This window comes from Herpailurus yagouaroundi, unplaced genomic scaffold (assembly GCF_014898765.1).
Source record: "Herpailurus yagouaroundi ecotype Mexico unplaced genomic scaffold, PumYag 194, whole genome shotgun sequence".
Lineage (NCBI taxonomy): Eukaryota > Metazoa > Chordata > Mammalia > Carnivora > Felidae > Herpailurus > Herpailurus yagouaroundi.
The window spans coordinates 9,226,441-9,252,129 of NW_024412425.1; the positions used below are offsets into that span (position 1 = coordinate 9,226,441).

At 48.2% G+C, this 25,689-nt stretch overlaps 1 protein-coding gene across 5 annotated transcripts in view; it reads right to left on the reverse strand.

Moving 5' to 3' along the window:
* Positions 1–16,166, reverse strand: part of PLEKHF1 (pleckstrin homology and FYVE domain containing 1) — a 37,195-nt gene extending 21,029 nt beyond the window's left edge. For 2 of the 5 annotated variants that reach the window (XR_005781571.1, XM_040445593.1), the window contains exon 1: positions 3,487–3,605. The gene's annotated coding sequence lies outside the window, so the exon portion shown is untranslated. Of the gene's footprint in view, positions 1–3,486; positions 3,606–3,762; positions 3,871–4,150; positions 4,447–15,928 lie in introns of those variants that run through there. The other 3 variants (XM_040445594.1, XM_040445595.1, XM_040445596.1) reach the window with 3 other exon arrangements.
* Positions 16,167–25,689: the final 9,523 nt, after the last annotated feature.

Below are 25,689 nucleotides of genomic sequence, written 5' to 3' on the forward strand. Positions count from 1 at the left end.
TGGCTCTGTGGGGTTTGGTGAGCTCTAAGGGGCCAGCCTGCCCAGGTCCCCACTCTGACCTGGCGCTACCCAGGTGGGAGGCATGGAGAAAGTGAAGGGCAGCACCCAGGGAGGGGAGAGGTTCAGGCAGGGGAGGGCCTACAACTCTGTCTCCTTGTCCCTTGTAGGGGCACCAGGATGCCCCATGCAAGACTCCCATACTGCTCGTCCCCAGCCGTTGATCTATAGACCCTCTCCAGGCCCTCGTGGCCCCTGTTCAGCTGCTGCCAGCAAAATGTGGCCCAGGAAGTGTGGGGGTGTTTGTGAAAGGGATTTGGGCCCTGAGCTGATCCCACACACTGACTGGGGCATCCAGAAGGCTCACATGCCCTTCTCCTCCATGAGCTTATAGTGGGTCCCAGGTTGGGTGAGGGGCTGGGCAGACAACATTCTCCTGGGGTTCTCTCCATATCTGTCCTCCCTTCCCACAACCATAATGTCACACCCTGGTTTGACATGGCCCGGACATTTTTCTTGGTAAATATGGCAGCCCTTCACCCAAGCAGATGGGGAATCCTTCTTTTTACCGTTCTCACCAAAGAAGTAAATCTCTCTCCTTTAGGACAGGGGAGGGGAGAGCTGACCCCATTCCTCTTGGGACTAGCCTGCCTCTGGACAGCCTCTGGCACTGGGATAGTGCCTGTGCGGCCTCCACTGTGGTACCCAGCACCCAGGGTGCTGACAGAGGGGGGACATTCCTGGAGGGTTGGTCAGTATCTGAGAGCAGGGAAATTAATAGACCTGGTTTTGTTGTTGTTGTTGTTTGCTTGTTTGTTTGTTTGTTTGTTTGTTTGTTTTTAGAAGGTTTGGGAGGGTGCCAGGCTCCTGGGCTGGCCCTCTTGAACACAAGTGATCCCACCACCTGAGCTGGGCTGAAGGTGCTCAGTGAGCACCGGGGTCTGGGGAACCATGCTCCAAGTGTTGCTGGATGGCCAGGGTTCTGTGCATGATGGACGAGGTGTCTGTCAAACCTACCTCAAGTCTGACCCATTGCCGACTTTTCTAAATAAAAGTCATTGGAACTTGACAACAGAGGCTGGTTGCAAAGCCTAAAATATTTACATTTGGCCCTTTATAGAAAAAGTTTGCAGACCCCTGATCTATACTACCCCATACTGTCAAATGCATAATACAACTCCTCCAGGGATGCACCTGACACGGGGCTGTGTCCTGAGGGAACTTGTTCTCTCCTCTCTTCCACTCAGAAACAGCCTTTGTGTTTTGAGAGAGATGTCTGGGGCCCCACCCTGGGAACCCTGGAAAACAGGACCTAGGAGGGACACCAGCTCCATCCTTCTGTTAGAGTTACAGTTGGGGACACTGCTTATAAGAGAGGGAGGAACCTGGCCAAGATCACAGAGAGGGGGAATAAGGATACTGGCCCCTTGGACTATCCTTTGGCTTCTGACTGGGGCCAGGCTGATTCATCACCAGCCCCTCTTCCCGCCAGCCCCAACCAGGCCCATTGGGCTTCCACACCTGCTTGATTTCACCTTCCAAATATTTACTATAAGTCTGACTGTGTGCCAGACACAGTCCTACTGTGTTTTGCACCAGGTTACAGCAAGGAACTAGGGACAGGCCCTTCAGTAACAGACTTCCTGGTAGGGCAGCCAGACTAGTAAGTAAATCAACAGGTAATTTCTGACTGTGAGTGCTAAGTGCCATGAAGAAAAAGACAGAGGATCTGCCTGGCACAGCAGGGGTGGGGGTGGGGGTGAGGCAAGGTCTGGTGAGGAAGTAACCTGGCACCAACCTTAATACTGTGAAAGAGTCAGTCATGCAAAGGCTAAGGAAAGAATGTTCTGGGCCTTGGGAATAGCTCAAGAATCTGACCCATGGAGGCTGTAGAGGAAGGAGAGAGAGGTAAGACGTAAGGTCAAAGGGACCAGCAGAGGCCAGTCCTGAAGGTCCAGAGGCCAAAATGAGGGTCTGAGTTTTTCTCCAAGTACACTGAGGAGAGTGCCATGATCCAAATGTCCTCTCCTTCCAGAGGGGGCCACCCCTCAGCCTTGTCCAGTCCTGTGCTTCCTCGAGGCCCTTCTCCATGAAAAAAATAGTAATAAGGAAAATAAACCAGAGGCACCATTAACTAAGAGCTTACAGCTCACCACGTACAACAGTAAGCACATGATAAGTATTATCTCACTTAATCCTCATAAAAGCCCCACTGGGGAAGTATCACCTCCATCATCAAAATTACTGCCCAACGGCTCAGCTCCAAAAATAACCCTGAGCTGCCGAAGGTTGTTGTTGTTGACCGAAGACAGAACCAGAAATCCTGAAGTCCAGAGCGCAGGGCTCCTCTCCAAATGCCTGATCCCCTGTGTACACTCCAGCTCCAACCCAGGGATCCCTTGGGGTGGTGTAGGCAGGTCCCTTAAGCTCAGCTGGGCTGCCTCACCTCCTGTCTTGGGGCTGACGGGTGCAGGGACACAGGCTGAAGTTAGAGTCATCGCTTGGCCAGCACAGACTCCAGTGGAAATTATGTGCCCAGGAACACCCCAGTACTAAGTGGAACCTGTGTGCCAAGAATGACCCCAGCAAGGATCGTCCCCTCCTTGCTGGCTTTTGACCCTCTGGGGTGAGATAACAGCTTTGCTCAAATTGCAAATGATATTTTCCTTGGACTGTGGAGATAAAGTTTCAGAGTGACTCTGAACCTTGGAACCTTTAGAACCTTCATTTTCACACCTGCAAAGAGGGCTGATGACACCACTCCCCTGCCTAACTCTTCCGTGTTCGGGGAGAGAGAGAGGGAAAGAGATTCCAGTTCATTCCAGGTTGGCACTATCTCTATGGGCCTGCCTCGGTGACTTCCTCTGTGAAATGGGAGATTAAGCCCAGCCATTTCCTTTGACAACTCCTGCCAAAAGTCACAAATTCCAACGCTTCGGGGTTCAGATTGTTCCTCAGTGAGAGGCCAGAGAGGACCTAGGCCACTTGGAAAACACTGCCACCGCCCCCACCCCCACCTCCCAGTCCACTGGGGCAGTTGTCTTGGTCCACTTGTGCAGACCCCGAAAACCGGGACCAAGGAGTGAGACCACGACGATGGCGTCAGGCCAGGTCTCTCAGAACCATCACGGGAAAACTGGCGTGCAGAGATCCCTGTCGCCCAGGGGGCAGATCCGGGGGCGCCTCCGGATCTCCTCCGCTCACCCGTCGTGCATTCCCGGGGATCTTGCTTTGACTGCCCAGCTCTCTTACCTGCGCTCACCCCTCTCTCCCTGGAGCCCCTGGAGGCTCCACCCCGCGTCCAGCACCCCCAACCAGCAGCAAGCGCCCTTCTCCGCGCCTCTGCTCGGGTCAGAGTCCGAGATGGCCCTGGCTGCGCTCCCGCCCAGAGCCCCGCAGCCACCTGGACAGGGCGGCCCGGGGAGACTGGAGGCGGCGGGCACACTGCTCGCCTGCTCCGCGCGCCCCGGCCAGCCCGGGGGCACTTACCTCCTCCGTCTGGTCCCCGCGCGCCTGCACCCTGCCCAGCGCCCGTCTGCCAGCCCGCTCTCCGGCGCTGCTTTCCCCTCCGGGTCTGGGTGCCCCTGCCCCTCCTGTGGCCTGCGCTGCGGCCGGCCCACTCCAGTCAGACACGCCCCCACCGCGGTTCCGCCAATCGGAGCCCGGGCGCGCGGGCGGGGGCGGAGCCTGGACGCCCCAAGCTCAGAGCCCAAGTGCGGAGGAAGTGTGCGCGGGCGGGGTGTCCCAAGTTAGAATCGGCCGGACCTGCATGAAATTACTTTTCGGAATCTCTCAGGGCTGGTTCTCCAGTCTAAATCCCCCAGTCTCCTGCCACCAGTTTCCCCTGCCGAACGCAACACCGCAGCTCCGCACCCTAGCTGCTCGCATCCCGCTGTGGACGCGTCTTCGCTGCGGGCCCCCGAACAGTGGGAGGAGGAAGGGAGGCGGTGGAATTATTGTGCCGTGTGCTGCCTCTGGCTGGCTTCCCTGCTGCTAGCTGACACAGTCATCTGCTCTCAGCCACCGGAAATTAATAATCATAATATTAAAAATCAGCAGCATTTAATCTATTTTAAATTTTAAACTTTTTTTATAGTGGAAACTTGTAAACATACATTGATTGAGTCCACTTTAATGGGATCCAGGTACTCACCACCCGCTCCAACATTTCCAGCAGGGACCTCCCCACCCAGACCATCGCGTGCCTTCTAGGACCCTGGACTGAAATTCCCAGCCTCACCACTCCAGGAGGTCCGTCTCAGACTTCCTCTGGTACCCTCCCTGCACTTCCATCTCACACTGGCTTCTTCCTGTTCCTCAAAACCCCAAGACTGTTCCCACCGCCAAGGCTGTTAGACCACTTCTGGGCCTTTGCGCTTCCCTTGCCTCCAGATCTTCCCATGGCTGCATTTTTGGCATTCAAGTCTCAGCTCAAACTGCCATGTCCTCAGAGGCTTCCCTGGCCACCCAGAGCAGCTTCCTGCCTCCACTCCATCACCCTCAACTACCTCACCCAGTTTTATTACTTTGTAAAGTATTTCTCCAGCCCGAAGGCATCTTATTAGATCACTTGTTTACGTGTTCATGGCTGGTCTCCCTCACCTAGGCTGAGCCTCATGGGCTGGACTATACTCCTCTCATTCATTCCTTTGTCTCCAGAGCTGAGATCAGAATTCAGCACTTAGTAGAAACACAGTAAATGTCTGTGGGTCAGATGCAGTTTGTCTTGCCAAATAGGGCAGACCCTGGGCACTTGGGAGAGGAGCTGGCTCAGGCCCATGCAGGATCTGCGGGCCAGGACCGAGGCAAGAGACAGCAGCAGGAGCCAGAGTGGATCTCTGCCTGGAGGCTGGAGCTCCGCGGCAGGAGCTGAGTGGCGGTGACCTGGTGACCTGCTCTCCTGGGTGGTGTGGGCGGAGCCTGTGAGGTGAGAATGTGCCTCTCCAAGCCCAAGAGGAGTGAGGCCAGGACTTGGACTAAGAAAGGAAGGGGATGAGGCAGGGGAGGAGAAGGGACGGAGAGGTCTGGAGAAAGAAGAGGGTGGAGGTGGTAGGCAAGTGAGGGGGCCACCGATTGTGGCCTTGGAGAGCCCACATCCCCACCTCTATCACCTTCTCTGCTATTACCTCCTCAGCAAGGACAGTGTTTACTGAGCATCTGACAGAAGCTATGGCCTCATAAACGTACTTAAACATTATAAAATGCATGGCCAACATTTCATATTGAGAGATTTCATATAAAAATCAGGATTTTGACCTTCTAAATCAGAGGATTTGAAAACACTGGTCCCCCATCTCACTGTGGAACATGACCCCATTCACTACAGTCCCCACCTGTCTCTGTGGTTCCCCTCTTGCCCTACTTTACCCATTTATGTGCCTCCGGTTGAATAAGCACTTGAATTGATGAGTCCTGGCCTCCATACTGTACAGAGGAGGAGAAAGGCCCACCCACCAGAGGCTGACTTATAACCAGAGAGGTCGGTTGGGACTTTGAGACACTGGAAAATGCCATCCCAAATGTATGCACTGTTGGTTGCCAGGGGGTAGTGGTGCTGGAGGGGGACTTCGAGCAGAACCTTCAAGGCCAGGTTCCATGGGTGCTTCAGCACCAGGTCCCCCACATCCTAGCAAGAGGGGCCTCTTGGGGAAGATAGGCCCTGCCTGGCCTGAGGTAGCCATGGGAAGGGAGCTGGATAGCCTTTGAAGGCAGGGCTTTCTGGTTTGAGACAGTGCCCTGGCACCCAGCACTGCGCCTGGCATGGAGCACATGTCCAGGAAGGGACGCCTTTCCCTGGTTCTACAAAACCAGAGGGAGGAGGCACACCCCGTAGGTCCTGTGGCTGGGAGACCCCAGCTAGCCTTGCCACAGTGCTGGTCCAGGGCCCACTGGGGCCTCAGTCTCCTGGTCTGTCCTTCCTTCCAGCATTGACATTGTGTGGATTTGGGTGGAGCTCTGGGAAATCCCCTGGAGGTGGCACAGACTCTGACCAGCTAGTTGTCCACCCCTTCCCCACTGGGACCAGCTGTGGGTGGAGAGGACCTGGGTGGAGGGCTGTGCTCCTCCAAATACGAGGAAAAACTCGTGACTCAGGGAAAGGCAGAAGTTGACTCAGCCAAGCCACAAGCTGTGGAAAAAATGAGGTCTCCCTGAGGCTTTTTTGCTCCTCGGGTAAGAAGCCCTTTCTGAGGGAAAGCTGGCTTCCAGACTTCAGGAACCAGGCTTTCAGGAAACTGCCAAGGCTTATGATTTTCAAGTTAGCAGTTCCGGCAATCACCTCAGTGGAAAACACCAGGCATTTATCTTGGATCTTCTTCTCAAGTTTGTCTAAGTGCCAAGCGCTGTGTGCTAAATACTTCATACTTCATATTATCTTATCTGTCCTTAGGCTGGACCTGTCATTCCCCACTTTGAGCCTAAGAAAGTGAGGCAGACACAAAGCATTTAGGGCAAAGTATCAAGACCAACAGAAATGTTGCAGCAAGAGAGGAAAGCAAATGGGGCTAAGTATTAACAGGTGAGGCCTCTAAGTCAGAGGTCGGCAGGCTTTTTCTGTACAGTCAAATAGTAAATATTTTAGTCTCTGTGAGCCAGGATCCCTGGCGGCCGTTCAGCTCTGCTGTTGCACAATGAGAGCAGCCCTGGACGGTGCTCAGGCCCGTGGGCAAACTTGACCTAGGGACCCTAACGTTTGCTGTCCTATCAGGTTATGAGACATTATTCTCCTTTTGATTTTCTTTAAAAAAAACTTTTTTAATGGTTATTTTTGAAAGAGAGAGTGCTAGCAAGCACAAGCTGGAGAGGGGCAGAGAGAGGGAGACAGAGGATCTGAAGCGGACGCTGTGCTGAGAGTAGAGAGCCCATGTGGGGCTCGAACTCAAGAACTGGAGATCATGACCCGAGCTGAGGTGGATGCTCAAGCTACTGAGCCATGCAGGTGCCCTTCTCTTTTTGATTTTCTTTTTAGCTACTTAAAAATATAAAGCTCACAGGTCATGCAAAAACAGGCCACAGATTGGAGCTTGCTGACCCCTGACTTACAGATGTTCATCATACCTTTCTTCTTATGGTTTGAAAATATTCAAACCAGTGGGGCACCTGGGTGGCTCAGTCTGTTCAGCTCAGCTCATAATCTCACAGTTCGTGGGTTTGAGCCTCACATCGGGCTCTGGGCTGACAGCTGGGAACCTGGAGCCTGCTTTGGGTTCTGTGTCTCCCTCTCACTCTCCCTCTCTCTCTCTCTCTCTCTCTCTCTCTCTCAATCTCTGCCCCTCCCAACTTGTGCTCTCCTCCTGTCTCAAAAATAAAGAAAGAAACATTAAAAAAAAAAAAGAAAATATTCAAAACCAAAAGTTGAGAAAACCAGAAGAAAAAGGAAACAGTGGTTGTCCTACTTACAATGGGCAGGTCATGAACTCGACTTCAAATTGGTTGGATTCCCATGATCCTGCATGCTGCTTTCTTTATCACCCAAGGCAGAGTCTCAAAGCCGTGGAAATGTGGGACATTTGGGAAAGATTTCTATTTGAATGGTTATGGAGATTGATTTTAAAGGAGGTGATCTTGAGAGGTTTGGAAACTGATTTCACAAGAAAATCTCTCCAGATTGCTGGATTTAGGATTGCTGAAGTATTGGATTTGAAACCACAAAAGAGCGGTGGCTTCCTCTCCCCCACACCCCTGCCTCTGCAGCATCAATATTTATCCCTTTCTGTGTGTGTGTTTGCCCAGGTTTGACAAGTCTGCACGTCCTTATGTTTGCGGGCATTATTGTGCCTGCTTCCCATCCTGCGTGTCCCCATGAGGCTCTGACCAGGCCAAAGGCGAAAACGAGAAAAATGAGAAGAGAAACATAATCCCTTGAAAAATGCTTCAGTTCGATAAAATAAACGCTGCATCTAAAGACAACATTCAGAATGATCTAGACACACCTAGTTTCTAGAATAGGGTAAAGCAAGAGGCCTCTGACAGCACTAGTTTGACAAAGTTACCTCTGGGTCATTTATTCATTCAGCAAACAGTCATTGGACACTGTGCCACTGCCAAGCAGTGGAGCCAGAGATGGACACAGCACTGCCTTTGCCCTTGGGAGACTCAGAGCTGAGCAGGGGTCAGACCTGCGAAAACATCTATCCGTGAGGAGCGAGAACCGTTCACCCAGTGCAGAGGACAGAGGTCATCGCAGGTGAGAACTGTCGTAGTTGGATAACACAGCTTGGAGCACAGTTTTGGCACCAAAAAGTCAGCCTTTGGGGCCTGACTGGCAAAGAACTCTTCATCTGCTGCATTTAAGGCAAGAATGGGAATTTTAGGGAAGGAACTTGCAAGCTAGAGAGAGACAAAGGCCCAGCATGTGGTGTGGGGGAGGGCCAGGGGAGGCTTTCCAGCTGAGAAATGGGGCTGGGGCAGCCAGGAAAGGCTTCAAAGGATGGGGATGGCTGATATTGCACTTGAATTACTTGCTGAGCTGCCTGCGATGCCCCACATTTTTGCCCATTCCCCTTTAAAGCTTCATGAAATCCATAACTTTGCTGCCGGGAATGCAAATCGTTATATCCAACTTGCATGGTGGGCAATGTGGCGACATCTATCGCACTGAGAAAGGCACAGATCCTTTTGTCCAGCTGATCCACTCCCAGAAACTTATTCTTACACATTATTGTATGTTTGCAGAAGGATATATGCTCATATTTATTCATAGCAGCTTTGCTTATGGTGGGGAAATAATGGGCCTGCCCAAATATCCATCAACAGGGGGCTAGTTAAGTAAATTATGGCACATCCATACAATGGCAGGGCTTACCATAGGCAAAGGGAAGAAGGCAGGTCCGTATGTCCTGATGTGGAAGAATTTCCAAGATCTGTTGAGCAAAAAAAGTAAGGTGCAAAAAAGTGTGTGTGTGTGTGTGTGTGTGTGTGTGTGTGTGTGTGTGAGACCTCCTGCGTGTGTGTGAAAATTATTGCTGGCAGAATTCACGAGAAACTGGTCAGAGTGGTTGTCTCTGGAAGGGCAAATGGGTGGCATGGACCCATGGGAGGGGGACTCACATTTTATACCCTCGTTTGGTTCCCTCCAACATTGGAAAGATGCACCTGTGTAACCAGCAGATATTGTGGAAATGACAGTGTGTGACTTGCTCTCTTGGATCACTCACTCTCCCTAGTCATGAGGATGGCCAAGCAGCCATGTGGAGAAGCTGTGCCATGAGAGACTGAGGCCCTCCTGCCAACACCAGCACCAGTTTGCCAGCCACGTGAGAGATTGTCCAGTCCCTGGGAAGCCCTGAGGTGGCTGCAGCGTAGAATGACACTTTAACTGCAACCTTCTGAATGACCTTGAGGCATAAGCATCCAGGGAAGCCCCTCCCCAACTCCTGACCCGCAGAAACTACATGAGATACTAAACGTTTATTATTTCAAGCCACCCAATTTTGAGATAATTTGTTATGCAGCAACAGATCACTTATACATCTTTTTATTTCGTCTAGACTTTGTACCTTTTGCATTTGCACATATCCAAATAGTGGTGATTGATGATGATAATCATAATCATAACCTAGTACACACCATGGACTGTGCATGCAATAATTCAGGAATATTACCACTGGTGGATATGGGGTGAAGCGGTGGAAAGCAGTGCAGGGCAATGATCCCTGGACTAAGTAGGGCTCCCCATGAGTGGTCAAAGAAGAAGACGAGGAGCCTGACTTCCACGTGTGGGGGGGGGGGGGCGGGGGGGGGGAGGGTGGTACCTGTGCAGGGCACAAACAGCCCTTAGGTGCAAAGGTTTCATACTAGCTGCCTGCAGGTTCACAGGCCCTTTCCGTTTGGTCAGCACGCTGAATGTTAAAATCTGAATTTGATACCCACCAGAATTGCTAAAATTATAGACGATGATGATGTCAAGTGTCGGCAAAGATATAGAGCAAGTATGTTCTGGAGGGAGTATAAATTGATATAACCACTTTGGAAAACCATCTGGCAGAGTCTACTGAGCTCAACATAGGCCGTCCCATGGCCTAGAAATGCTGCTTCTAAGTGTATATCCAAGAGAAATGAGGGCATGTGTCCACCAAAGTAAATGTGTAAGAATGTTAGAAAAAATGTTATTTATAATAGCAAATTAAACGAAGCCAAGGAGGGGTTCATTGAAACCTCTGATCTCTAACCAATCAGCCAGGAGCACAGGGGACAGCCTGTACTTGTGCCTGATGTCTGCAGTGGGAGGGGTGGTCTTGCGGGACTGAGCTCTCACACTGTGGGATCTGATGCTGAGAGGTCATGGTGGACTGCTTTTCTCAATTCACTCCTTCCATGCCAAGGCCCTATTTCCTGTGGGCTGTTCCCAGCCAATGTCTGTGTGTGCAGGGTGCTCGTACTGGTCCGTGCCTGTGAGATGTGGGACCCTGGGCAATGTCTTAGTTGGGGCTGACATAACGGGTTATAGACAGGGGAGCTTAAACAGTAAAAATTGATTTCTGACCCTCCTGGAGGCTGGAAGTCTGAGATTGGGCACCAGCACAGTTAGCCTCTGGTGAGGCTTCTAAGTTGTAGACGGTCTTTTCCTTGTGTCTTCACACGAGAGAGAGAGAAAGCTCACTCGCTTTCTGGCCTCTTCTCATAAGGGCCGGAAGCCCATTCCTGAGGGCCCCGCCCTTGTGGCCTGTGTACCTCCCGGAGGGCCAAATCCCATCCCACTGGGATTAGGTGGCCACAAAGGAATTTTAGAGGGGACACACTCATTTCCCCACAGGCAGCCTTGGCTCAGAGATTCCCCACTGGCCTGGCCCACGCTCTCCTGGAACTGCTCTGCGGTTTGACACTCTCTACCCAGCTCTTCCCACTCCCTCTCTTTCCAGGTGTCCTAGGGCAGAGTAGCCCACAGGCTCTCCCCACCTTTTCTGGAAACCTCTTCTTTATCCTTCACTGGTCTTCTCTCTAGTTCATGTGCTTGCATGTCTGCTCTTGCCCCCCTGTCTGCTTCCTGGAAGGATGTACGGGTGGTACTCCCAGCACCTGAGACCCCAGCCTCCAGAGGTCCTGCCTCTGCTCTGCCCTCCCTTTACCCCCTGTTTCCCAAACCCTCAGCTCTCTCCTCCTTTCCTGCTGAGGTGACTGAAGAGCTTTGATTCATCCACTCTTCACATCTTAGGGAAGTTTTCTATTTCTTGTTTTAATTAAAAACTAAGAAAAAAATTTTTTTTAGTTTTTAATTAATTTATTTCTTAATGTTTATTTTTGAGAGAGAGAGAGAGAGAGAGAGAGGCAGAAAGAGAGGGAGACACAGAATCCGAATCAGGCTCCAGGCTCTGAGCTGTCAGCCTAGAGCCCAATGCAGGGCTTGAGCCCACGAGCCGTGAGATCATGACCTGAGCTGAAGTTGGACACTCAACCAACTGAGCCACCCAGGTGCCTCTTTATTTATTTACTTTTTAATTTTAATATTATTTTTAATTGAGATATTGTTGACATTGAACATTAGTTTAATTTCAGGTATACAATAGAGTGATTCCATATTTGTATATATTGTGATCGCCACAATAAGTCCTGCTTGTTTATTTTTGCTTTTGTTGCCTTTGCTTTTCGTGTCAGAAACAAAAAATCATCAGTAAGACCGATGTCAAGGAACTTAGCGCCTGTGTCCTTCTAGGACTTTGGTGGTTTTAGGTCTCATGTTCAAGTCCTTAAGGCATTTTGAGCTAATTTTTATACATAGTGTAAGGTAGTGGTCCAGCTTCATTCTTTTGCATGTGGCTGTCTGGTTTGCCTATGTCATTTATTAAAGAGACTGTCTTTTCCTCATTGCATGTTCGCAGCTCCTTTGTTGTAAATTAATTGGTCATATACGTGTGGGTTTATTGCTGCACTCTCGATTCTGTTCCACCTACCTATGTGTCTGTTTTTATGCCAATACCATACTTCTTTGACGACTATAGTTTTGTATAGTTTGAGATGCGGGAGTGTGATGCCCAGGCTTTGTTCTTCTTTCTCGAGATTGCGTTGGCCAATGGAAGTTTTCTTGAAACAGAAAACTCATCATCTCTTCCATGATGCACTCTACTCCTGTTTCTTGAGACAAACTCCAGCAGCATCTTCAAAAATGCTTCATCAAACCTCCCTGCTTAGACTCCATAAAGAGGATGAGGAAGGACAGTGTTTTTAACAAATGGTGCTGGAATAACTAGATGTCCATATGTAAAAAAATGAACCTCCAGGTAGATCTCATGTTTTATACAAAAAGGTACTAACGATGGATTGGTGACCTAAATGTAAGACGTCCAAGTATAATAGTTTTAGGAGAAAACATTGGGAAAAACCTTTGGGCTTGGGTCAAGCAAAGAGTCCTTAGATAGACACCAAAAGCATGATCCAAAAAGGAAAAAAAAAGGAAAAATTGGACTTTATCAAAATTAAGCTTTCGTTCTGTGAGATACACTTTTAAAAGAAAAAGAAAAGCCACAGGCTAGGGGCATATATTTGCAAATCACATACCTGACAAACAGATATTTATTCAGAATATGTAAAGAATTCCCAAAACTGAACAAAAAGGAAATAAACTGTTCAATTTAAAAATGGTCAAAATATTCCAGTAGGTGATTTACCAAAGAAGATATATGGATGGCAAGTAAGCATGTAGGAAACGATCAGTATCATTAGACATTAGGGAAATGCAAATTAAAATTATAATGGGATACCACTGCACACCTATTTGAATGGCTACAGAAACCAAACCAAAACAAAAAGTGGTAATACCAGGTGCTGGTGAGGATGTAGATCAACTGAGACTCTCACACACTGCAAAATGGTACAACCATTTGAGAAATGGTTGGACAATGTCTGAAGAAGCTGAACATACTCTCACCATATGGCTCAGAAACCTCACTTGTACTTACTCAGGGGAAATAAAGACTTTTGTTCGCACCAAACCTGTTCGCAAATGCATATAACAGCTTTATTCATAAAAACCAAAAATTGGAAGCGGTCCAAATTTCCTTCAAGCGCTGAATGGATGAACAAAGTGCGGTATATTCATACAGCGAAATGAAAAGGAACTCAGTCCTAATAAGGAACAAACCACTACAGACCCAGTAACAAGGATGGAGCTCAAATGCGTTAAGTTAGAAGAATCCCAGACTCAGAAGTTCCATCCTGCATGTTCCAATTTAAATGGCATTCTGAAAAGGCGAAACTGTAAGATGGAAAACATACCAGCATCGTTTCAGGTCAAGTGTGGGGTTACTATACAGGAGCAAAATGAGGGTAATTTTGGGGTGATGGAAATGCTGGTGTATTCTGCTCGTGCTAATGGTTCCACAGCACACATTCGCCAAAACACGTGGAACTGTACACTAAAAGAATGTGGATTTTACAAGTGAAAACAAATACATAGTTACATAGTCTGTAATTTAGAATCTCCTAGCACGTAGAGTATTTCCCACATTTGTTCTCCACATGGTTGCCAATTACACTGGAATTTGTGTGTGTTTCAAAAGCTTAATGTATTAGATTTAAGAAAAATGGCAAAGTCTGGGAGTTGGGGTTTGGTGGCCATCTAGGTAGGAAAGAAAATCATGCTGGAATAGACACTTGTCCAGAGAAGACATCCAGATGGCTAACAGACACGTGAAAAAATGCTCCACATCATGCATCATCAGGGACATAAATATTAAAACCACAATGAGATACCACCTCACGCCTGTCAGAATGGCTAACATTAACAACTCAGGCAACAACAGATATTGGTGAGGATGTGGAGAAAGAGGAACCCTTTTGCGCTGCTGGTGGGAATGCAAACTGGTGCAGCCACTCTGGAAAACAGTACGGAGTTTCCTCAAAAAATTAAAAATACAACTACCCTATGACCCAGCAACTGTACTACTAGGTATTTATCCAAGGGATACAGGTATGCTGTTTCAAAGGGGCACATGCACCCCAATGTTTATAGCAGCACTATCAACACTAACCAAAGTATGGAAAGAACCCCAATGTCCACCGATGGATGAATGGATAAAGAAGATGTGGCGTATATATATACAATGGGGTATTACTCAGCAATAAAAAAGAATGAGATCTTGCCATTTGCAACTACGTGGATGGAACTAGAGAGTATTAGGCTAAGTGAAATTAGAGAAAGACAAATATATGACTTCACTCATATGTAGAATTTAAGATACAAAACAGATGAACATAAGGGAAGGGAAGCAAAAATAATATAAAAACAGGGAGGGGGACAAACCAGAAGAAGCTCTTAAATATAGAGAACAAACTGAGGGGTGCTGGAGGGGTTGTGGGTGGACAGATGAGCTAAATGGGCAAGAGGCATTAAGGAAGACACTTGTTCGGATGAGCCCTGGGTGTTATATGTAGAGATGAATCACTGCTTTCTATTCTGAAATCATTATTGCACTGTATGCTGACTAACTTGGAAGTAGATTTAAAAAATAAAATAAAAAATAATTAAACTAAAAAAAAAAGAAGAAAATCATGCTGGAAAACTTGCAAGTTACCTATTGTTAGAGAGCAGTAAAAAAAAAAAAAAAATAAGAAAGCACGCTCAATTTTCCATCGTCAGGAACTCTTTCCCTAAATGCATTATGTAAAGGTCTTTCTTGCATTCTGCTAGGAATTCTTTAGCTATTTCCTGACTAGGAGGCCAAGGTCAGAACTTCCCCTCCCCTTTCCAAAGCCAACAAGAGGGAATTTCCCAAGAGTCCCAGTTTCCCTCACCCACACCTTAATAAGCAGAGCTCTGAATAAATAAAATAAATCAGCAAAATCAAAGACATAACAACAATAACAACAACAAAACGCAAGACCTCTCACACCAAATGAAATAAAATACAGCTAGAAAGAAACAAACAAAACAAAACCAATCTAGGCATCAAAACAGCCTTACAAAGGCCCTGGGGAAAATATCACGCCAAAAATCTTTCTAAAGGGGCAACTGGAGTTAAGAGAAACAATATTTCTGAAATGAGCCTAGTTCTTACTGTTGCCCTGACCCCTAACTCCACCCCTGACGCTGCAGGGGGCAGAAAGGGGAGAAGACAGAATCCTACGGGGACAGCTCAAGTAACACCTTCCAATCAGAGACAAATAGACGGATGTCAGGAGTGGCCTTGGGAAGAGACGTGGAAATTATTAGTGGTTTCCATGTCCCCATGGTCTCCAGGGTCTTATGGAGGCAGGTCAAACCACCTGGCCTTTGTTTTGATTTTTGCTGGCTGGGGAGCACAGCTAGACACAGGAGACAGAACAATCATGTCACCATTTCTCTAATTTATCGAACCACAAATTCCAAAGGGATTCAGGAAATGGATGGCTTCTTCTGGGTTTGACAAAATGTAGGAATGTCTTCTCACCTAGAGTCGAACTGTTCTTTGAATTCCTTTGATTGCGATGAAAAAAACAACTCTAGACCCCAGAGGCAAAAACCGTTCCTATTTCCCATCAAAGTCACTACTAAGCTGTAGCTGGGACCCACGTGCCCTTCTCCTGCCCGTGTATTGATGGGGGGGGGGGTATCTCATCATCCCAACTGCTTTGTGATCCAGAGTAGGCATTGTCTATTTGGTACCCAGGGGGTTTGTCTGGAGCCTATGGCCAGGTGCCTGCAGGAACTATGGGGCAACCAAATGTCTACTGAGCCCTCCCCTAAGCCCCCTCTCGCCAGGCTGTCAGCTCACATGGCTGTCCTGGAAGTCTGGTATTAATAGAAGAAAGTACAGAGAACTTGAAACAGCCAGCACGTGAGGGCCCTTTAAAGAGTATATGTGAGTGTACGTGTGTGTTAACAAAACTTTAAAATACTTACTGTAAAACAAACAACAGCTCCTCCCCCCCCCCAAATTGCAACAAAAACTCCCAAATGCTTCATCAAATTAAGTCTCAAGGTTTAAAAAAGCAAACAAAACAGCACTCAAAGGCTTACCTTGAATCCCTCCCTCCTCCTATCCTCCTCCAGCCAGCCACTTTGATCTCTTTTGGCTGATTTGTCTCCACCACTCAGGCTTATCAAAGCGTTATAGTTAGTCTCAGCTGGGGGGCTGGGGGTTCCTCAGCACCTTGAGCCCAGGGCACTGTGTGTGTGAGGTCAAAGACTGAATCTGCAGCTTCTCTGTGGGAGAGAACAGCCAGCTCAGAGCATGTGGATTAGTGCATCAGAGGCGTTCCAAGGCAAGCACATAGTAGCTCTCTGTGCTGTGACCAGGGAGTGGTTTTGGAGTATCTATTTCCTGTTTAAGAAAGTGGGTCCCTTCTGGTTTTCATTCTCTGGTATTAAGACTGCCCTGAACCCCCTGTGCCCTTCCCCCACCCCTCCCTGAAAGGAGCATTGGTCACATGGGCCTCTGGCTACCGTCAGTGTCAATTAGGGACAGGGTTTCACCTGGCCAGAGTGTTTGTCTGGAGTCCAAACTTTCTTGCTCAATTTACATTTTTTCCTGAATTCATCATGTAAAGCATAGAGCAGACTTTCCCAATGGGCAGTACTGCATCTAACTAAAACCCGGAATGTATTTATTTGCCTTTGGTTTGGAATATTTCCCAGTTCTGAGCCCAGAAGGCAGTTTTCCTTACAAGGTCATTGCATACAGTTGAGCAGGTTGTTCACTGCACAAAGTGCTCAGCAGAGATAAAAGAGAGCCAAAATCTAACCTTCACTCCACTTGCCAAGCTGTGCCCAGTCCAGAGGGGGCACCTTCTTTAAGTTGTCAGTCTAGAAAGGGAACTTGGAGATGATGGAGATTCTTTTTCGATCCACTAACGACAATACAACCCCCGTTGAATTATTATAGGATCTCTCATCACATAAACCAACCCTTGATGCTTCTGTGGGAAGGTCAGTTTCCTGGGTCTCTTGGAGAACTGGGAGATGTTCTCCATGAGATTCATGCTTAAAATCCATGGTTCTCAATTGTGGGCAATTTTGCTCCCCAGGGAGATTGCACAATGTCTGGAGACATTTTTGGTTCCACAACTTGGGATACTCCTGGCTTCTAGTGGGTGGTGACCAGGGATGTTGCTAAATGGCCTACAATGCACAGGACAGCCCCCATAACAAAAAATCCTACAGCCCAAACGTCAACAGTGCCACTGTTGAGAAACTCTATCCGAAATGAACATAGCAAAACCACCAACTCAAGCAGATTGTCCCGTTGCAGTTCTGTCGAGTGCCTGGCTCATTACCATTGACACGATGGCAACCTGGCAACCATCATGATGACTGCGTCTATGTTTCTTGTTTGTTCCTGCCCAGCTCTTGGGAAGGCCTCACCTCACTGTCGGGGCCTTGGGCTGCGTCCTTTCTCAGGTTAGAGTACAGCGGATGAGTCTGGCCCTTCCTTACTTCCATCCCTGCAGGGGTCAGTGAGGCCCTCCAGGGAAGAAGAGCCCCGGGGCAGGGGCTGCAGGGTTCAGGGGCCTCCGCCCTGCTGGGCTCCTCCCCCTGTATCCAGGTTTGGGCAGTCAGGGAAAGCTGTGGTTTCTACACATACTTGTGGCCCCCAAAGCTGCTCCTCCCTGAGCCCTCAGAGGCTTTGAAGCTCAAAGGTCGGATTCTGGATTGGGGAGTGTTTCTTTGCCATTAGCGTCAGCATCCGTTCTTTCTCAATGCGCAGGCTTCCGGCTTCCTGCCTACAGGTGGTCTGTCTTTCGTGTCTGCATTTTTGCTGTTTCCTGGAACACTCTTCCCTGTGACTTTCACCTGGGAAATCCAGTCTTCAGGCCTCAGGCTGAGTGTCCCCCCAACTGCAAGGCGCCCCTGGCCCCCAGATTGAGGTGGAGGAATGGCTACTCTTCTTTTATACCCCACAGCGCCCCCTGCTGAGCCCTGTTCCTGCTCTGTCGCTCAGCATCCTGAGTCCTTCTGTGACTCTGCCTCCCTAGAGACTAAGGGCCTGAGGACAAGGGCCTTGGGCTCAGTGCCCATGTGCACACGCACAGTGGTTGCTCAATACTTGTTTTGTTGATTTGAGTTTCCCCTTAGAAGCACAGCTAGAGTTAGGTTCTGAGGCCAACTACCTCCGGTTTCAGCCACACTTGCTACATGCAGAAGCTGTTCTCTCTAAGAGGAGTCTCTTTGGACTCTGGCATCACAGTTTCATTTGTAAGAGCTTGTGTGTGTCTGCTGTTTATGGGGCCGGTTTCCCTTTAGGTTTTCTGATGGAGAAAGAAACCTAACATCCATACCTCAGTTCATTACACGTGCAGGGGGTCCTTGTTAACTGAGGACAATGACTCTCAAAAATCCCTGAAAGCGAATCAACTCACAATCAGAAAATAAAAAAGGAAAAAAAAAGTGACTTGACCTTCAAAAATGAAATAAAGTTGTGAGAGTGTTTATCTTCCATTTAACAAAATGTAGGATACCCTTGCAACTGCCTGAACATTCTCAGAGTGAACAAAGCTTGAATCATGTTGGTTTGGAGAAGCATATGCTTTCAGACACAATGTCTGATCGCTCAGTAAGATATCCTTCACTTAATGTTTGACTCTTCCTTCTTGGTCATAAGAGTCAGTTCTGTGAAAACATTTAATTATTTTATCAATTTTCTTAACCCATCGAAATTCAAATCATTCTCTTTTGAAGCACCTGTCATTAGCCTAACTGATGTTCTCCAAATGTTATCCATTATGTTTTTTCTTGATGAATTGTTCATTTTATCAAAATGAGAAGTTAAAAAAATTTTTTTAAATGCTTGTTTACTTATTTTGAGAAAGAGAGACCACCAGCATTGGAGGGCAGAGAGAGGGAGAGAGAATCCCAAGCAGGTTCTGAGCTGTCAGCACAGAGCCTGATGTGAGGCTCTAACTCATGAACTGTGAGATCATAACCTGAGCTGAGATCAAAGGTCAGGTGCTTAACCGACCTCAAGACATTTTTTTAAAAAGAATTTTGCCTTGAATTTTATTTTTTTAACTTTATTTATTTATTTTGAGAAAGAGAGAGAGAGAGAACAGTGAGGGGAAGAGAGAGAGAGGGAGAGAGAGAATCCCAAGGAGGCTCAGTACTGACAGCGCAGAGCCTGATTCGGGGCTCAAACTCACAAACCATGGGATCATGACTGAACTGAAATCAAGATTCAGATGTTTAATCTACTGAGCCACTCAGGTGCCCCTTGAATTCTGTTTTTTAATGATAATATCATTACATCCACCCCTCATATCATTAGTGTTTGCTACACAACCTTTAGGCACACAAATATTGCCAAAACAATCTTTTTCCATTGCTTTAATTTAATTTTTTTTCCTAGCATGAAAAGATACGGTGAATTTCTCATCTAAAATCCACCTTCTTTGTCCCCAGTCTCTGCCCTGGTACCACAGCGCACAGTATCAAGGAGAAAAGACTCTTCCTAAATCCATCCATCTTCAGGGGAGTCCTGAACAGATCTTGTGGTCTTAGAGGTCACGTAAGTGACCTCTGACTTGCACGTCTGAGTTTGGGGCTCCTTAAAAATGCTATTTCAGTGGGATCATCGTAAGGCATGGGCAGCTTTCAGTTAACAATAGTAATACCTTTGAACACTTGCTGGGCATTTTCTATGTGTTCAGCAGTGTGCTCAGTGCTCTTGTCCATAGTTCACTTGAGCCTGGAAATATCCCAAGAAAGTTAGTTCCACTATCAACCTCATATTCAGTCTCATTTTGCACGTGAGATAAGTGAGGCTCAGAGAGTTCAAAGGACTTTCCCAAGCCACCCTCCTGGAAAGTGGCAGAACTGACACTCTAATCCAGGGCTGTCTGGCTCCAAAGCTCTTGCTCTTGGCTATTTATGTGTATGAATGAGCCCTTGCCTCACCTGGGTCTGCCTCTGCTTCCTTCTGGCTGCGTCCTGTATTAGCATTCATGTCCCTTTGTACAGAAGCTGGTCCTAGGGATTCCTGTGTTTGACTCTCTAATCCCTAGGTCTTCCAATTTTGCCTTCAACCTTGTTAGTGTAACCCAGATGTAACTGGGGTCCCACGTGGCTCAGTCTGTGTGTGTGTGTGTGTGTGTGTGTGTGTGTGTGTGTGGCAGTCAAAGAAAGATGGAACCACATCCACAAAGTACTTTAGAGAACTTCTAAATCTAGGGTCAGACTCTTGAGGACATGTCGCAAGAGAAAACACATTCTTACGGTTCAGCAAATGTTCAAAACTCCTCTCCGTCACCGCTCATTTCCACCTCCTAGTAGACAGTGGCACCTCTCCAAGATTCCTTTCCTTCCCCACTCTGGTCTCCCGGCCCTCCCAATTCTCCCTGACACGCAGCCAGGCAGCTGTCTGTTCCTTTTCTTCCTCATCTTTCCCCATCTCAGCTTTTTATTATGTGGACCAGCTTCACTTCTCTGGTGTCTTTAGTTTTCTGTTTTCCTTTGTCTATTGTCCAGGTCCAGCACACCCCGTCGTAGGTCAGCGTATGACTCAGAAAGCGAGAATCCTTTCCCCTGGGAAGTTACAGAGAGAGAGAAAGGGGAGAAAGAGAGAGAGATTTAGGAGGCCGAAAATGTGTTTAGTCTCTGTAGCGTGCGTGAGATGCATTGAGCTGCCCTGGGGGTGAGGACGATGGCATGTAGCTTCTGGCAGGAGAAGAGAAAGTATCTCAAAGCCACATTTCCTTGCATCTTGCCCCCTGGCTTCTCCACTGAAACATTCTCTTCCCTGTGACAGGGACCCATTTATTTTGAAAGATGCTAGCGTCCGCCCTGCCTGGTGGGCCAGCCGGGGCCTCTACCGTTGGAGCAGGTGTGTGTGGGGGACGGGCGCTCAGCCCCGATGGCTGCCCTGACAGCTAGAATCGGCGTTTTCATCTTCTCCAAGCAGCAAAGCTCCCCTCCTGCCTGCAGACTTTTTATAATGGCAATAAGACAACTCTGGGGAAGATCATCTTGTATTAACTCCGGGGAGTAATCATCTAATCACATTCCAGGCTGATTTGAGGCACTCATCTGGACCAAATGCCTCCCCACACCCCGGGAGCGGCTTTATGAGGCAGCAGCCAGGCCCCATCGAGCCTTATTGCTTAATTAAAAACAAATTCCTGAGTAATTTATTTTTTTGTTTTTTATTATTTTTTTATTTTTTGTCTTCCCATAAAACCGTCAGCCACACAAAGGGTGAGGGAGAAGCCCAGGAGTCGGGAGAGGAAGCTGAGATTTATGGCTTGGCTGCCGTGCTGGCCCGCCTTGCCACTTGCTCGGGGTTGACATTAAGCGAGAAACCATCTTGTGTGGCTGGACGCTGCCGGGTTCTTAGAGAGTGAGGGGGTACAGCACACAGGCCCACGGGCAGGACACCTGGGGTTTTTAAGTGATGTCAACCCTCAACCCCCAACCTGGGGTGTTGGTACAGCTTCTCTGGGCTGTGTCAGACCCTCCAAAAGGCCACCACCTAATTGGGGCCTTAATCTACCTGTCTAGGGCTGTTGGGGAGGCCAAGTAGTGCCACCCGGCCCCTGCTTTGGACCCTGTGAAGAAACGTACAATCTGCACCCTAGGATTCCCACTATTCCCAAGAGGAGTGTGGTCTTGGTTTCCTCGCCTGAACTTGAGGGACAGATCTCCCCTGCATCACAAGGTGATGAGGGGATCAGAGCAGATAGTGGCATCAGAGAAGCTGACAGTTCCCTCTCGCTTGCAGGGGATGGGAACGTGGTATTGGTGCACTTTCGGCTTCAGGCCAGGAGACAAGAGTCCCAGCTTCCCAGGAGAGGCTGCAAGAAGGGAGGCATCCTCTGCCCCTTTGTATCAGGATTCACAGCGGGGGCAGAGCCTCGGGGAGAGCCAGCGAAAAGGAATGTGTGTGCTCGTGTGTGAGAGAGTGCAGTTGGCAGGTGTGTGTGTGGGGGGGGGGGACGGCGTCAGTGTGTGTCTGCAGAGGCCCAAGGGTCTCCTGTGCCAGCGTATTTGTCACATACTCTGGGGCCAAGCTGCGGTTCAAATCCCAGCTTCACTCGGGCAAGTGGCTTAACCTCTCTTGGCCTCAATTTTCTTATCTGCAGTATGGAATGATAGCATTGATCTAATCAGGTTGTTGTGAGGATGAAATTACTTAATATGTGCAAAGCGCTCAAAATAGTGCCTGGCAAGGGCTTCCTAAGCATTCGTACACCTGTGAGCACGTGCACGTGACTTCTTAAAAATTTCATACATATAAACTTCTTCAACTCAGTTCACGTTTTCCCATAGACTTTAACTTCAAAAATTAGGGGTGAGCCTTCTAGAAATAATTTTGTGCCTATGATAAACCCAAATCACCAAGAAACAGTGGCCAATCTTTACATGACAAGTCATGATTTCAGCAGGAATGGGTGTGGCTTATATTAGGGTACAAACCGGGGGTAAATTGGGCTTAGAACTGAAAAGAAAACAGTTATTTTGCCTATTACAATTCTGATCACCTAAACACTGCCTCTGGAGTCACAGCTTCTACAGGGGAGCTGAGCCTCAAATGCGCTTCTTCTCACTTTCCTCTCCTCCCACATCCATCAACACCTCAGAAATAAGAGCCAAGTGGCCAAAATGAGCTCTGGGAAGATTGCAATTAGGAGTGGAGATCTTGAGCCACTTCAAATGAGGGAGGCTTTCCTTGGAAATGTAAGGGTCATCCATTAGCATCTGCAGAAAAACACTCCTGAGAAGACAGTCTGCAAGAAGCTGCCGCCTCAGAAGGGAAGGCGTGCCTGTTGACCACAGTGGGCACCCAAGGGGCCCACAATGGGGGCCCCAGAGAGTGACTATCACCAAAGGCGGGCCGCTGGAGGCTCTCCAAAGTGGCCTCTTGCTTTCCTTCTCTGAGAAGCTGCAGGGCTCGGCGGTGGCCTAGAATACCCTGATGGATTTGTGGGGGTTTGTGGGGAAAGCAGTGGCCCCAGAGCCAGTCTTCTGGGGTCCAAACCCCTGCCCTTTCATCTTGCCGGCTGTAGGCCTCTTCTCAGGGCTCCTTGGTGAATTTGGAGGTTGAGCGTTGCCTCAAGGGGGTTTTGCTAGGATTCGAGGTTACTTGTAGAGCGCGTGGTAGAGGCCTAATCATGTGAGTTCCGCAGCAGACGCCGTTGATACGCTGCCCACATCGGGCAGGTCAAAGCCCAACAGCCAGCCTCTGCATCTGTTTACCTGGGGGCTTTCTCCAAAGCTCCAGAACTCACCTGTGTCCACCAACAGAGCTGTCCAGCCATGCCAGAGAATCAACCTGCTGGGATGGGCCCTCACCTCCCGGCCTTGGTGGATAAACGCCCCCACTTCCTCTCCCTTCAGTGGGCTACTCCGAGATGGGCTCCCCTCTCTTCCTCTGGTGAGAGATCCAGCTCAGTGCCCTGCAGCTGCAGCTTGCCTGACAGCACACCCTTTGTTGGCTCCCTTCCCTTTTGTCTCACCCCCATTTCGCCCCCTCGCCCCCATCCTACCCCATTGCCAGTGTTTATCTTCACCTCCCAAAGAAACTACTTGCATTGTTTCTGGCCTTTACCTGGATGAACCCAAATGCAGACAGTTCCTCCCCCTGGCCTTACCCCTCTCCTCCTAGCTGCTGGACTGGCAAAGACTTGACATAGCAGTCATGTTGTCACCCCAAGCCCAGCCTTCTCACTGAAGCCAAGTACACCAGACTGCCTATGTTTACACAGCTTTATCTATGATTTTTGCTGCCTGGAAACCTTTTTCCCTTGTGGCAGAAATACCTGTTTTCTTGGGGAACTATACCCTTCTCTCTCTCCATCCCTTTGATTCAGGGGGGACTGAGCCCAGTCTTGGCTCCCAAGATAGACATGAGATGTGAGTCTGGCCGGTCAGAGCACAATGTTCTGTAGTCATAGTGGTTTGGGGATGTACGCACGATCCAGGCTAGGCCAATGAGAACCCAACTCATGTCCTTTGCTTTGCTAATGGGAAAGAGATATCCTCACGCTGGGAAGTTCAGGCTGGTCACACGTGAACCAAATACTTCCCACCATCAGTTGGCAGGAGGCTGAGTGACAGCAAGGCTGACACAGAAGAGAATATAACTGAGGAGGAGAAAGGTCAGATTTCTGACAATGCCTTTTGGATCCTTGAAACCAGCCATGTCTGAAGTTACAATTGCCCCCATCCTTTCCAGTCATATTCCAGGGTATTGGGCACAAACCAATACCTGCCCCCACCCCCGCACACCATTTTTTATTAGGCCAATTTTGAGTTTGGTTTCTGCACTTCCAACTGATTAATACAGTTGACGCTTGAGCAATGCAGAAATTAGGGGCACTGACCACATGCAGTTGAAAATCTGTATGTAGCTTTTGATTTCTCCAAAACTTAACTACCAATAGCCTGTTGACTGAAAGTCTTATAGATAACATAGTTGATTGACACCTATTTTGCATGGTATATGTATGATACACTGTAGTCTGACAATAAAGTAAGCTAGGGAAAAGTACATGTTATTAAGAAAACATGAGGAAGAGAAAATACATTTATAGCACAATGCCATATTTATGGAAAAAAATCCAAATGTAAATGGATCCATACTGGTCAAACCCATGTTGGTCAAGGGTCAATCGTACAGAATTCAATCCTGCTTAGCTTTCTGATTGGGAGGAGAGAATGTGACACCTTGACTGAGACTGTGTATCTATATCTGTGGGATGTAGGTTCTTCATGGGTAAAGTTGGTTTAAAACCATCCAAGGGTTGCCTGAGGAAGAAGTGTGTCCACAACATTTATCAGTTAAGATGTTTTCAGCCCTAAGTAGCAGAAACTCAAACCTAAATTGACTTACCAAGAAGGAATTTTATCTCATATAGCAGGAAGTCAAGAAGTAAAAAAATTAGCAGGGTTCTTCACTCAAGAATTTGGCCATACCCTCAAGGATCCTGGTTATCTCCATTCCTCTGCCATGGGTTCTTCAGGGTGGGATCTTTCCCTCAGACTGGCTTCTGGTCTCAAGATGGCAGCTGAGTTCCAGGCTTCCTAACTCCGAATAGCACCATCTAGAGAAAGAAAAGGGATTTATGGGCTTTCTATCCTTGCCTAGAAACAAAGAAACTGCTCCCTTACCACCAGTAAAATTGTGTAACAGGATAAATTAGATCACACCACTGTAAGAAGAAGATCTCAATGTCTCTCAGTGACTTTTTAAAAAAATGTTTATTTATTTTTTAGAGAGAGAGCGTGAGCAGGGGAGGGCACAGAGAGAGAGAGGGAGACACAGAATCCAAAGCAGGCTTCAGGCTCTGGGCTGTCAGCACAGAGCCTGATGTGGGGTTTGAACCCACAGGCCATGAGATCATGACCTAAGCCAAAGTCAGATGCTTAACTGACTGAGTCACCCAGGCACCCCTTTATATCTCAGTGACTTTAAAGGACAGAAGTTTATTTTTCATGTATGCTACATGCTTTAGCAGGTCAGTAAAGGGGCTCTTGCTAAACTCACTCGGGAACCCAGGCTGAGGCATCAGCTGCCATCTTGGATGTTGTAGGTGATTGTGCCAAAGGGAAGGAGGTCTGGAGGGTCTCATACCCGCAGGTAAACACTCTAGCTTCGAAGTGACACACATGAGTTCCGCTTATAACTCATCGGCTAGGGTTGGTTTTATGGCCTCACTTGACCACAAGGAGACCAGGAAATAAATATTTCCCTGCCCAAAGTGGGGAGAACTGGAAATACTGGGCAGACAGCTCTAATAATCACAACAACTGCTCTCATGGGCTAGGATGAGACCACATGCCCATTTCTACAC